The 14389-nt window shown below is 38.4% G+C and overlaps 1 protein-coding gene across 7 annotated transcripts in view; it reads right to left on the bottom strand.

Moving 5' to 3' along the window:
* Positions 1-14389, bottom strand: part of KIAA1324L (KIAA1324 like) — a 276854-nt gene that overhangs the window by 198835 nt on the left and 63630 nt on the right. Inside the window, exon 1 of one of the 7 annotated variants that reach the window (XM_031665968.1) lies at positions 1410-1776. The exons of the other annotated variants lie outside the window; for them this stretch is intronic. The gene's annotated coding sequence lies outside the window, so the exon portion shown is untranslated. Of the gene's footprint in view, positions 1-1409; positions 1777-14389 lie in introns of those variants that run through there. 7 annotated transcript variants of the gene reach the window in all.

A 14389-nucleotide genomic window follows, 5' to 3' on the forward strand; every position in this document is an offset into this window, starting at 1 on the left:
GATGTGAATCCTTGAATAACAAAAATTCAAATTGTGCTATCTTACATCAAAAACACAAAAATTCAGTATACATCCAAGTAAATACTGGATGTCATGGTACCCCCTCAAACACCAAAGTCATCCAAAAACTACATGGTGCTTACTGAAAATACCAGGGAATCACCTCCCAGTTCTGATAACAATACTTACAGTTAAAATATAGACTAGATAATTTTTCAAATAAATCTCACAAATAAAATAATATGTATATATGTTGACATATTGATCATATATTTTTTATATATTGACATTAACATATATTGCATATTAGATATGATTTATGCATATAGCAATATATCATTTTTATTTATATCATTCTTTATTTCCCAGCACTTAATTATTAGATAATTATGATGGCCTAATGGCCTAAAGGCTATGGGAGAAATTTTTTTATTATTATTATACATTAAGTTCTAGGGTACATGTGCACAATGTGCAGGTTTGTTACATGTGTATACATGTGCCATGTTGGTGTGCTGCACCCATTAACTCGTCATTTACATGAGGTATATCTCCTAATGCTATCCCTCCCCCCTACCTCCTCCCCACAATAGGACCCGGTGTATGATGTTCCCCTTCCTGTGTCCAAGTGATCTCATTGTTCAATTCCCACCTATGAGTGAGAACATGTGGTATTTGGTTTTCTGTTCTTGCAATAGTTTGCTGAGAATGATGGTTTCCAGCTGCATCCATGTCCCTACAAAGGACACGAACTCATCCTTTTATATGCCTGCATAGTATTCCATGGTGTATATGTGCCATATTTCCTTAATCCAGTCTGTCACTGATGGACATTTGGGTTGATTCCAAGTCTTTGCTATTGTGAATAGTGCCGCAATAAACATACGTGTGCATGTGTCTTTATACCAGCATGACTTATAATCCTTTGGGTATATACCCAGTAATGGGATGGCTGGGTCGAATGGTATTTCTAGTTCTAGATCCTTGAGGAATCACCACACTGTTTTCCACAATGGATGAACTAGAAATTTTAAGTAAAACATAGTTCCTGTACTCAATAAGCTTATGATTTTGTTGAAGTAGACAACACACACACAAAACTTTATAAGAAAGCATAAAGAGTAAGGGCTCAAAGTGGAACAATGACATCACAAGTCAGTGTCCAAGTAAAAACTCCCGTCAAAATTTCCAATAAAATTCCTTAACTCTCAAATTTTCTAGAAAAATAGGGACCTTTAAATGTTAGAATCGCATTCAGTAGCGTATGTGTGTAAGAGTATACAAAACGTGACCCTATTTTATTATGATTTCAAAGTCAGAAGAAATCTCTGTGAGCTGGAACAGTGAGAAAAGGCTTTGAGGAGAAGACCCTGAAATATAGGAGGATTTGTAACTATTTTAGCACTTACCAGTTCCTTCGAAAACAGCTAGTTTGATAGGATGTGGTAAGCAGCAAGATCAAGCCTGAAGAAACTATGCCTAAAGGTGTGCAGTGAAATACATCAGCCTAGGGTGGATGAATAGGTGAATGACTGAATGTAGTCTCCTGGTCTTCTGTACTCAGATTTGCTCATATTAGTAAATTGCCAATGAGAAAATCAGCTCCCTGATGCTCCCTGTCTATCTTCTGTAGGCAGTTAAGAGTTGACCGCAGTTAATTATCAAGATACAGCAGATGACCACAAATTCTAGTAAAGAATCAAAAGCAGCAGAGGCAGTAGAAAGCCTCTATCTTCAAGGCAGAGAAAATGCTGGTACCTAGAACACACACAAATGGAAAGGACAAAAAGAAGCAAATGTAATTAATTTTCTTCATTTCATTTTGTTCATGTAAAATTCCTTCCCTTTGAATTTTTTAATGTGAAATGTTGAGAACAGCGTAACCTTGTATTTGATGAGACCGCAACTCCTCTGGGAGAAAGGCTTCCGAATTTAAGTGCTCAGCAAAGCACTTGGCACACTTATTTGAGAGAGCGAAATGGCAAGAGGAAAAAAGGGAGACAGCACGAGATTGCAGTGGCACTATTATATTAATTCCAATTGCAATGAGTGTGCACGCCTCATTATACTATGTGGAAAGGCCAAAAGCAGAAGAATACTTAACGCAGAAATACATGCAACTTATATGAGCTTCTTTAGCCTACATTATTAAGTACATGAGCACAGAACTGTGCAGCAATATTTATATTCAAGTTTTTCTTTTATAAAAGGAACATGATGCTACCATGGAAACCTGCTAAGTAATATGTATCTGATCTATTTGTGACACATCCTTTTCACTGTGGCCACTGTATTTCTTTTTAGAAATTATTTTGGAAAAAGTTCATATTTTAAACCTGAGTTCAATGTCTATCTTTGTAAACAGGTGCTCAATTCATTTTTGAAATTTTTTATGTTTATTGAGTAACTCCCACATGCCACTGTGTAGACTCTGGGGATATAGCAGTGAACAAAATATCCAATTCTCTGCTCTCCTGGGGCTTACATTCTAGTGTTAATGAAAGTACATAAGGTTTCTTTCTTAGAAAGATCCAGCTTAGACTATTTTCTTTCTATGGCTCTCAATCCCTGCCTGTAAAAGGACAGGTAATGAACTGGTAACAACAAACCTAGATCCCAACCTCACCTCTGCCATTACTAAATTTAAGACTAAGTGATTCAACTAACTCTTTGAACCTCAGGTTCCTTTGAATCTTTGAAAGAAAAAGCTATGCTTCACATCTTATGGTCTATGTTCCATATTTTCACTGTTCTTGGTAAAGAGAAACCAACCACGTTCTGTAATCACATACTTCTCAGGAAATTTTCAAAAAATGAACATTCTAAAACACACCTACCTACGAATAAATGAAAGAAACATTTCTATTTTCTCAAGAAATCTGCAGCTAGACAAGCTACAATAATATTAATATTAGAAATATGAACTAAAACCCTCATCGAAGATGAGAAAAATATTTTTAAAACCAGTTTTCTCAGATTGAAAGTATATGTTATTGTATAAGACAGTCTTTAAATACATGCATCATTTTATTATCTAATTACAGTTAAACTTATTGAATTAAATATATGTTTATCTCTGCTCCTCGCCAACCTGCAAAAGAATGGAGTTTCTAAAGAGAGCAGAGAGTAAAGGATTAAAAATACCAAAGAGAAGTGAAAACGGCAATAGATGCAGGTGGCAACAATTATTTCTGGAAGATGAAAAGCATAGGTGAGCTCTAATTGACTTATCAAGGCCACAAAAGCTGAAAGCCAAGGATAACAGAGATGGTGATTTGAGCTGCAGAAAAACCTCAGAAATCAGAGGTGAAAAAAAAAATCTATCTAAAAACAGAAAGACTGGTTGAAAATCTGTTTGAGAATTGTTAAAGTATGCCCCCAGCTGACAGACAAAATGGACTCCCTGTGGCTATCTGAGGTGGTCAAAGTTTAAAAAGAACCAGGCAACCATGGCTGCGTGAAGAAGCAGTCACGCATTCTGTGTTCTCAGAAAGATGTAAAAGTGTTAGAGAACCTCCCTTTCTACAATCAAGCCAAACCATTTCTTATCGTCAGTGCCGAGATAAACCATGGCTAGAAACCACCACCCAACAAGGCCATTGGAAACAAACACCTGACAGAGACTTCTGATTTGAGGCTTGGAACCAACCAATCAAAGCTCCTCTGCCCCAGCCAATCAGGGCTTGGTTGTATCGCTCATCAGAACTCAGCTGCACCACCCAATCAGAAACAAGAGAGTGTCAATCCTTCATTTGCACAAATGAACCTGATGGGGAACCCGTGCAGTGAGTTTTGCTGTAAAACCCTAATCCTCCTTTGTTCTCAGGAATTCAACTTCCTTTTCATTAAAGGCTGCATCTCCCTGGTTTGCAAACTCTTCACTGGAATAAACAAACTCCTCCAAATTCCTTTTCAGAGAACTTACGCTCACAGAATGTAAACCTTTCAGTTTCCCTTTCACCTCATGACAAGAGAAGAGTTATTTCCTCTGGGAAAAAAAATCAACTAGGGAGGTTATAGATTCAGGGACATAAATGGACCTATGTAAACAGCTTAAGTAATGAAAGATGAGATCCACCTCGGGCACACATCCCCAACACTGAAACCCCAAGTCCAGCTACCTTCAATGCCACTGTCCTTTCTGCTTGAACCACCGCCCCCAAAGACTAGAAGAGCCATCTTCCTGCCCTCCCAAAGGTGCCTTCAGCGGATGTTACACCCTACACTGGTATCCTTTCCCACATCATTTCAGCTGATTTTCACACGTGCTTACCTTAGAATTTAGATTAGCTGGAATGTAACCTTTATCCATAATATGATCATTACTATTGTCATTAAAAACATTAACAACATTTGCATAATTCTGTAAGCTTTCCAAAATAATTTTCATGACATTAACCCACGTGAATTTGTCCACAGTACGGTCCGACATAGTAGGCAAGGGTCATCCTCATGGCTCCTGACCTATCTCAATCTCATCTCCTGCTGTCCAGATGAACACCACCATCAGTCTAACAGGCCTCTTTGCTTCTGCTCTTGCCCACACCCACTACACTCCACAGCCAGTTCTAAATGGAAGATCTCATTATGTCATGTTTGCTCAATACCCCAGAATGACTTCCCATCGGCCTGAGGATAAAGTCCACAATCCTGCATTGCATAAAAAGCCTTTTTCAATTCATTCTCGATCTGCTGCTTGAAGCTTCATTTCTTAACATTATTCATATATGAAATGTTGAAGCTACAGGATCAAATATGCTATACAATTCCTCGCCTCCAGAGTCCAGCACGTAAGTGACTTTTTCTCTGCCTGGAAGGCTCTTTCTGCCTACATCTTGTAATAGCATGTGGAAATCTGTATAACAAATCACTGTGTAACAGATTCTTTTTCAGGTCCACCCCTACTATTTGCAGGACCAAGGCCAGGAGTATAAATTGATGTGCCTCTTCCTCTTCAATACCTACCCTGCACCCTGAGAGGTCTGCCTCACATACAAGAGGCAACCCCAACCTGCACATCCAACTCTAGTAAGTGTTCGTGCCACAATGGCATGCTCTATTAATACATCAGGAGGATGGACCTGGGAAACCTCACAAAGGCCCTAGAAGCAATCTTGGACCTTTTAGGCAGGTAATTTCAAGGTCATGTTAGCAGAGTATGATAAAAAGAAGTTGGGGCATGAAATGCAGGTGGCCACAGCTCCCTGGCCCACAGACTGTAAAGCAAGAGGAGGGACACAGTTAGAGGAGGACCCTCTACAATGGAGACCAAGGCAGGGGCCCCTCTTGCCTGGTCTAAAGGTAGTATTGGTCTCTATTATATGACAACATCCAAACATAAGAATAGCAAGAAAGATAGTTACCACTTTATAAAGTAAAATTTAAAATTTCTTAGAAGGGAGGGAAGATCCCTCCCTCTACCTCTTGAAGGGTCCTCACGTAACTAGGTAATAGTAATTTTCTTTTTTTTTCCAAGCCCAAATTAAAATCGCAGTGGTATATGAAAGTATAATTTTCCAAAAAGGGAAAAGGAAAATCCTTGGAAACCCATTTGTTTTGTCTAATTATATATGGTTAAAACTTACCTGTATATAAGCTATAAATTCTTCTAAATTAATCAGGCTGAAACTAAAAGGGCATCTTTGCTTTTGCAAGATTTGAGCAACTACTTACTATTTAATAAGCACCAAGAGAAACTACATCAAAATTTCAGAATATATTATATATACCCCATGATACATCAATTCCACTTCTAGGCATGTAATCCAAGGAAGCCACGTTTGTATCATAGCATTATTTAAAATAGTGAAAACTTTAAAACCATTGTGCAACAATAAGAAACTGGTTAATAAATTAGGGTATACACACATAATAAGTTTTGTATAGTCCATTTTAAAATAATATGAAAAAGGTATATTTAATAACAAAATTATTTCTGACATATTTAAGTATAAAACACAGGTTATAAAGCAATATATCTGAACTCCTGTAGAGTGAGTGTGTGTGTGTGTGTGTGTGTTGGATACATGCAAAAAAGGCTATAAGTATATATACTAAAAGATTGACAGTAGTTAACTGAGTGATGTGACTATTTTTATTCTATATAATTATGTATTTTCAAAATTTTCTACAGTTAAAATATATTTATTTCCTTCAATTCAGGTAATTTTTTTGCCAAGACATTTAAAAAATTCATATTTCTCCTTACTTTAGGATAAGATATCTGGTGGGACATGAGAAAATTCAAAGGATACCACTGAAGGATTATTCCATAACATTCATTAGCTCCTCAGTCTAAATCACTTTCTCTGATGGGTGGCATTCACCTAGCAAGGCTTTAAAGTCAAGGTCATAAGTAAGACACAGGTCAGATAAGTTCTGAAGAAGGGATTATGGAAGGGAAAATTCAACACTTAAGTACTTTTGAAATGAGCAGATACAAGAAGGATTCTGCTACAGAGTGGATAAAGAAAAGTGGAAATAGTCAAATGAGAGAAAACAGAACAAAAAAATGATGGAGCACAAACAGCACATTTTGCTGATTTCAAAATTTGGCTTCAGAAGGGGCAACTCCACATCTGAATTCAGCTAAGCCCCTGGCAGATCTCAGACAGAAAAAAAATTATAAAAATTCAATTTAAACGTAAAAGCTAATTCTTGCCAATGCTGCCACTTGAAATTGAGCTTTACTTTGTACAGAAATAGCATAGGTGATAAGTGGCTTTGAACATTAAGACATCCAAAATTATGTTTTTGTTTGCAAATTGTGAGATAAATAAAAATAAGTGAGTTAAGTTCTTTTGCATTCAACTGACCCTGTAAGAATATCTTAAAATCAATAACTTTTTTAAAAAAAAATATATAACCCTAATAATACCTCTGTCATAACTATACTTTCTAAAATTAACCTTAAAACATCTATTAAAAGGTTTTCTTCTTAACCATAAACATTAGACACCTGCTGTTCTGTCTGCCTGGCATGGCTTCCTATTCCTTTAGGTAACAGCATGTCCCCTGCTCTCATTACACTTTGCAGTTCTGAGTGGGCCAATCCCTGGCCAGGCCCTAATATGGACATGCTATCTGGACAGTCACAATAAACTATTCACAGTGGTGCTAACCAAGATGAAGAAAGTCCACTATAGTTTCTTGTTCCCCTTTTGCCCAAAATATAAAAGCAAGATTCTGCAAAATAAATAATAGCAGGTAGTCTGGAAAAGAAAGTGAGAACTTTCTAACAGCTAATACAATGGTAGGGAGTTACCTGGCTTCTTTTCTTTCCTTTTTCTCCTTGAGCTGAAGGTGGGCCAAATCAGAGAATTGCACAGTGGGTGCAGAATGCCAAAAACTACAAGAGAGGCCCATTTTTCTGGCCAGAGGAACAAGAAAAAAGATCTCTATGGTTGGAGTATTGGGAGAGGGGAAATGGGATCAGAAAGTGAGAGGCAGATCCATGTGCTTTTTTATGTTAATGTTCTTTTTCTCTTCCAGTCTTTCCCCAAGGCCAGCACCAGTTTGGAACAGCACGGATGCCACCACAACAATGCAAACACCTAATACCCCAAGAGAAAACCTCTCTCTACATAAAATAACTAGAACAGGGACTTCAGCTGTGCAAAGGGTTTAGGAGAAAATCCTTATTATTTTTTTTCTTCCTTCTTTGCCTTGTCACTTCATCCCAGTCAAGTGGAATTGCACAAAAACATGCAAGCTAAAACTATACAATAATCCATCTTTCTGGCCAGAGGAAATATAAAAAGCAGTCCTGAGAAAATATTCAGAGAGTAATGGAGAAGAGAAACCTCTGGTTCAGTCTATGAAGTGACAGTGCCAGGCTCACCTTCAAACTGTGCAAATATGGAATATACTCAGAGAAGTATAGCGAAAGCATGGAGAGCTGAACCACAACATAAACCACTATCTGAACTAAACCCTGAGTATTGAGCAAGGGGCAGATGATCCTACCCCTCAACTCCCCTCTCCACACACACAAAAGATAAAAATAGCCAAAGCTTTGAAAACTGAATAGACACTGGAAGGAACCACCACACACAAAAGGTGAGAAAAAACATGCGGTCTGAACCTAACCAGGTCAACTGCCTGCTAAAACAAACCAACCAAACGTCTACAGAGGATTTTACAAGGATCTAGAGATTTGCAACAAATATTAAAAATATCCAGAATATAATCAAAACTCACTTGGATATACAAAGAACAAGGAAAATCTGACTAATGCTCCAGAGAAAAGACAATCAACATATAACACCACCAAAATGTCATAAATATTAGATTCTCTAAAAATGCAGAGCATCTAGTACAACCATCATGCATAAGGTTAAGGCACTCTAGGGCCTGGGGTCCTCAGAACTGCCCTGCATAAGTTCTGTGTTTTCAAGTTTAAACTGTGTGAGTCAGGTTGCTGGCACTGCAACTATAGGTGCTAACAGATACTTGAGATAGGCAATCATTCTATAATGCCAACTCATATTTATGTATGTCTCAAATCTCAGTCAAGGTTGATGAATGTGGTGATGATGATAGCTGCCACTCATTATTGATACATATCAGTCATTGTGCTAAGTTCCCAAGATCTTAGTGCTGCCCACCACCTTATAAGGCAGAGTTTTTAAAGACAAGGAAACCAACAAAGATTTAAGTAACCTCCCAATATCATACAGCTGATTTATAGGGGTTCTGGGAATAGAACCTAAGTGCCTAACTCCAAAGCCTGTCCTCATGACCATTATAGTTCCCTTGCTGGATCCTAAGAGCTAATGTTAAATCTAAAAACTTCATAAACATAAATCAAAATAAAAGCTGATGCCTCACTATTCCTCCTTGTATATCACAGAAAGCAGAATTTAGTTAGCAATATCCCCTTTCACTCAATCTCTCCCTGTACCTCTCAATATCATGTCTCTCCCCATATCATACCTCTCCCTGTACTCTCAATACCATAACACCACCCTGTCTCCTGGGGAATCAATAACCTCAAAGTAAATTTAAAAATAATTCTTCACAAGTTATCTGTTCCAAAATATCTTTACTTTCAACCACATTTCTTCTAATTCCTCAGCTTTGTCTGTTTTCCTATGTCAGTTTTAAAACAATATTTGATATTTTGTTTTCTGATTACAAAGCAATACATATTCTGTATGAAGAGTTTAGAAAATAGGGAAGCACAAAAAAACCTATCATAATATCATCAACCAAAAATAACCACTGTTAGGATGTCAATCATTTTTCTAAGCACATTTATTTAAAAAATTAAGATACCATTTATCATATCAAGTTTATATTTTACAAGTAATAAGTATTAATATTTACTTGAGAAAATTAGAAAATATGGATAAGGATGGCTTTTCTATGGCATTCTCTTAATTAATATTTTTAAAAGTTATATATTAATATGTCATGGTCACTTCCTCACATGGTTTGGCTCTGTGTCCCCAAATTTCACCTTTAATTGTAATCCCCATAATTTCCACCTGTCAAGGGTGGGACCAGGTGGAGATAACTAAATCATGGGAGCAGTTTCCCCATGCTCTTGTGATAGTGAGTGAGTCTCATGAGGTCTGATGGTTTTATAAGCATCTGGCATTTCCACTGCTTGCAGTCATTCTCTCTCCCGCCACCCTGTGAAGAGGAGGCCTCCCCAGCCATGACTGTAAGTTTCCTGAGGCCTCCCCAGCCATGCGGAACTGTCAATCAATTAAACCTCTTTCCTTTAAAAATTACCCAGTTTCAGGTATTTCTTCATAGCAACATGAGAACAGACTAATATACTTCCAGTAAGAAAATTAAACATTTATCTGTTCACAAAATATAATACACATCTCTGCATCTAGGAATAAATTAAGAAAAAATATAAGGCACACTGGTTGGGAACTATGAAGCCTATTTGCCTTACTCTTTTCACCAGTACCTATGGATATCTTTCCTTTGTGGGAAAAATAATGGAACATTTTCTCAGTGCTCTCAGACCCTTCTCCATGATTCACTGCAGAAACTTCAAGCAGGCAGATTATTTATAGTCTAAGAAGGAGTCTGAGGCAAGAACTTGATTCTCATCCCAGCACCATCATTTTTCCAACTGTGTGCCTTAGGAAGAGGCACTCAGTACCTCTGAACCTCAATTTCCTTGTCTGTCTGTAATAAGATTGTAATGTCTTACACCTCTTTATCTTGTAAGGCTATAGGAATAAATACACATGGTAATATTTAGGCTTCAGTGCCAGGAAAACTCTTACTCAATTATTGTATTTCAGGTCATAAACTATACTAGACACCAGAAAATAATGACTGTAACTGTATATTTTCTGATTTGATCCTTGTGGCAACACTGTGAGGCAGGTACTGACACATTTCCTCAATTCTGAAGTGCAGATTTGAAGACTTTTGAAATGACATCAAAAGAAACTTATCACTAGCTTTGCAGAATAAGTGTCAGAGCCCATGTCTATGCAAATTTAATAGGCCAACTATACACTCATTTTGTTATCACTTTGGTTACCTGTATCACAAGAGTTGGATTTATCTTTAACTTTCTGTTTATAGCAACTGAATAAAGATTGCACAATGATGCAGCAAAGAGACCAAAAGTTAGTGTGTACAAAAATTACCTCTGCCACAAGAGGTAATATAATTAACAGGACAGAAGTTGCCAACTCCCCAAGAAAAGACCACGTTAAGTTTAAAAGCTAACATACAACCACTTCATGCATCTTGAAGGACTGTCACTCAGATACTATCAAACACTTCTGAATAACTCCAAAGAGACAGAGGTTAGCTACAGGTGACAGAATCATAAGTGTAACCCAGTAGAACAAAGAAGCTCTTAGGGGTATTAATAAAAAGAGCTCAAATTATTCACAGTAGGGAAATATAAATTAAAACCTAACAAACAAAATCAACAGGAAATGTGAGACACCAGTCCAGCCTTAACTTATGGGATGCTGTTAAAACTAATGGATTAAGTACCTTAATTGGCAGATGCCTAAACCCAACTGAGCCAGAGCATGAGTTCACAAAAGACTTGACATGGGTAAAGCCATAATGTGGAGAGAATGCAAAACAGGGTGTAGAGTAATAAAAGAAGAAAATTGGGGGATACTAATATGGAAGGCAAGACAGAGGTAGTATCAGGTCAAGCCAATGCGAGCTAGGATCCCAAGCAAGGTTTAGAAAAGAAACATGTCACCCAATCTCACAAACTTCCCATGGACAGAAGTAACTCATGAGACTCCCAGGGGTATCCAAGGGAGAGAATACAATCATGGGTTCTTAGTTTCTGTTTCTGGTTGGGCCACTAAAGCCCCTTCCTCATCCCTCTTTTCCACTTATCACTAAAGACAGAAACTGAAAATCATGGTTTCAGGCTGCTAAAAGCCTAAAACAAAACAAAACAGAACAACAGCAAAATAAGGCGGGCTGGACAAGCTTGCTAGATATTCCAGGCGAAGGCACAGACTTGGTCTTTGACAGAAATATTAAAGAAGAAATTATACAAAATTAAGTGGATACACTTACACTATTGTCAGTTGGAAAAAATTGGTTGGTGGCAATTTCTCTCACTTACCAAAAAAGGTAATAAAACTCTGGTATATTTTAGAATAAATGGTGCCTTAGAACTGAGGAAATATGGTATTGAGACAAATCTGAGATTCCAGGTTTCTGACATCAAACATTATGGGTGAGGCAAAGCCAAGTGCCAAAAATAGCACAAGCACAATTCTGTCTTTGCTGTATTACAGTTACTAACCTTAGCAATTCACTTACTAACATACATTAGAGGCAGTTCCCTCTTTTATTACTTGCTTTTAGTACTTCAGCACTTCCTATCTCAGCTGGATCCCCATCCACTTTCTGCAGTCTTTATGGACACCTTCCCTAGTCAGTTCACCTTCCCACTCTCCTCATGACAAATCTAAAATTTTTTCAAGCTCAGTCCCTTCGCTCTCAACAAATAACCTTGCATTCTACCTTGACAAGAACATAAAAGCTCTCTAGGCATTAGTTTCCTCAAATTGTCTCCCATCTTCTGTGTTTGGGCATGCACAGACTGACATGCATGCCTCCTTCCTGTGGGTCTCAAGTACTAATGGATCCTTCCTACTTTCCAAAACAAGTATCTCTGCCTGTTCTTCCAATCTCATCTTCTCCTTAAATGTGTTCCATTCATTCCATTAATTATTCTGCCTCTTTCTTGCTTTGGTAATGCCTATCTCTCATCTGGCTCTCCCCTCAACAAATAAATGATTAACATTTCCCCCATTATTAAGAAAATAAAACAGCATCTCCACTGATCCTGCATGTTGGTGGCTCACCATTTGCTCTCCAGATCCATTCTCCAAGGCAGGCCTGGAAAGGTTGACCTTTCTGGACTGTATCACTCAGACCCCTTTGCCCTTGGATTCTGGGTGTTCATCAGATGGGAGGCATCAGCAGGAGATTAGAGAGAGAGTTCTCTATCTCCTTTCTGCCTTCCACAGCCACTGAGCTTCCAGAACACCATTTCCTCCACTTGAGGAAGGGTCAGACTTACAAGTGCTAACCAGTTGCTACTAGCTCTTCATGCTTCTGTTGTTGGTTCCCTTAAATTGGTCCATACCTCCATAAAAATTTCTTCATTAAACTCTATTCAGTTGAACTTTTGCATAAGCCATCTGTTTCCTGTTAGGACTCTGTGATACATCTTATGCCCCTCTCTAGCTCCTTTCCATTTCTTCCCGGCTATGCTTCCTGAAAAACTAGTCTGGACTCACTAACTGCCATTATCATCTCTCATCTATACTTCAACTAACTGTGATCTGGCTTCTGCCCCCCATGAATCCACTAAACTGATCTGTCTACTGTGGCATTCTAGACCACTTATGACCTGGTCCTGACTACCATCCAGCTATACCTCCCACCATCTGCCATTAAACCATGTGCTCAAAACACAACAAATGTTTCTAGCTGTCTTGGAGGACCTTACATGGTTCCCTCCACTTGGAGAATCCATCTCTGCTTCAGGCACCTAATGAACCCCTAGTCATGTGCAAGCCTCAACTCAGAAAGAACCTCTTTCTGGGAATACTTACTTCCCTTATTCTCCTATTCTCCACCAACTAGAATTAATTGTTCCACATGTGTAGTCCCAGCTCCTGTATACAACTCATACTCATCACTTTACAATATCATTGTGATTTACATTGTCATCCCACCAAATAGTTATGTCTTCCAGAGCAGAATGAGACCAGACTCCCCAGAAAATAGGTCCGGAGGCAAAATCTTATGTGATAACACCTTTTTGGGAAGTGCAATTCCGAGGATCCAGAAGCAAAGCAGGAAAGAAGAGAGAGCAAGCGTAAGAGTGGCACTGAGGCTGGGCGCAGTGGCTCATGCCTGTAATCCCAGCACTTTGGGAGGCGAGGTCAGGAGTTCAAGACCAGCCTGGCCAACATGGCAAAAGCCCATCTCTACTAAAAAAAAAATACAAATATTAGTCAGGTATGGTGGCACGTGTCTGTAATCCCAGCTACTTGGAGACTGAAGCACAAGAATCACTTGAACCCAGGAGGCAGAGGTTGCAATGAGCCACGATCGCAACATTGCACTCCAGCATTGGCAACAAAGTAAGACTCTGTCTACAAAAAAAGAGAGAGAGAGAGAGAGAGAGAGAGAGAGGGGCACCGAGCTGGCCACAGCTTCCTTATAAAATGATTGTTCAGATTTGCAGAATTGCAGAATGTCTTCAGAGAGAAGGTATAAAACTACTGAGTCTCTGAACAGCCAATCTAGGAGTAGGAAGAAGAAAAACTTTACCCCCCAACTCCCTTTTCTCATTGGTCAATGTTTGGCCACATGAGATGTTAACTCCTTGGAACTACCAGGTTGCATATGTGAGCACTGAACAGGTCCCACAGTGTTTTAGTGGCAACAGGGAAATCTGAGGACAAGAGGCACATGGCATGGACATGAAGCAAGATGCTGTTGGGTTCTTCCTTCAAGCAACATGAAGGACTGCTCCTGCAGCAACCCAACAATTATGGGAAGCAGAAGTAGTCAGACAGCAAGATAAGGGTATAGATCTGCCATGATGTATAAACCAAATGTCGCCAAAACCTAGAATAGTTCTAGAAAAAAATAACAGGAACTTGGGAAATATTGACTAACTTATTAGAAGAATAAGTTGATTCTTGTCTAAATGACACATCTCAATTGAGAGGTTCTAAATGGGTAGATCCATATAGTATTAGTATCTTAATGGTACAAAGTTGCAGCAAATTCTGAGGCTCGTGAGCCGTTTTAATTCAAAAATTAGAAGAAGGAGTCCAAAGGGTGGCAATAAGTTCAACATTTTTATTATATCTTCCCTTTTAGAAAGAGAAAAGACTGGCCCAGCACG

The sequence above is a fragment of the Papio anubis genome, chromosome 4 (assembly GCF_008728515.1).
Source record: "Papio anubis isolate 15944 chromosome 4, Panubis1.0, whole genome shotgun sequence".
In the NCBI taxonomy this organism is placed as follows: domain Eukaryota; kingdom Metazoa; phylum Chordata; class Mammalia; order Primates; family Cercopithecidae; genus Papio; species Papio anubis.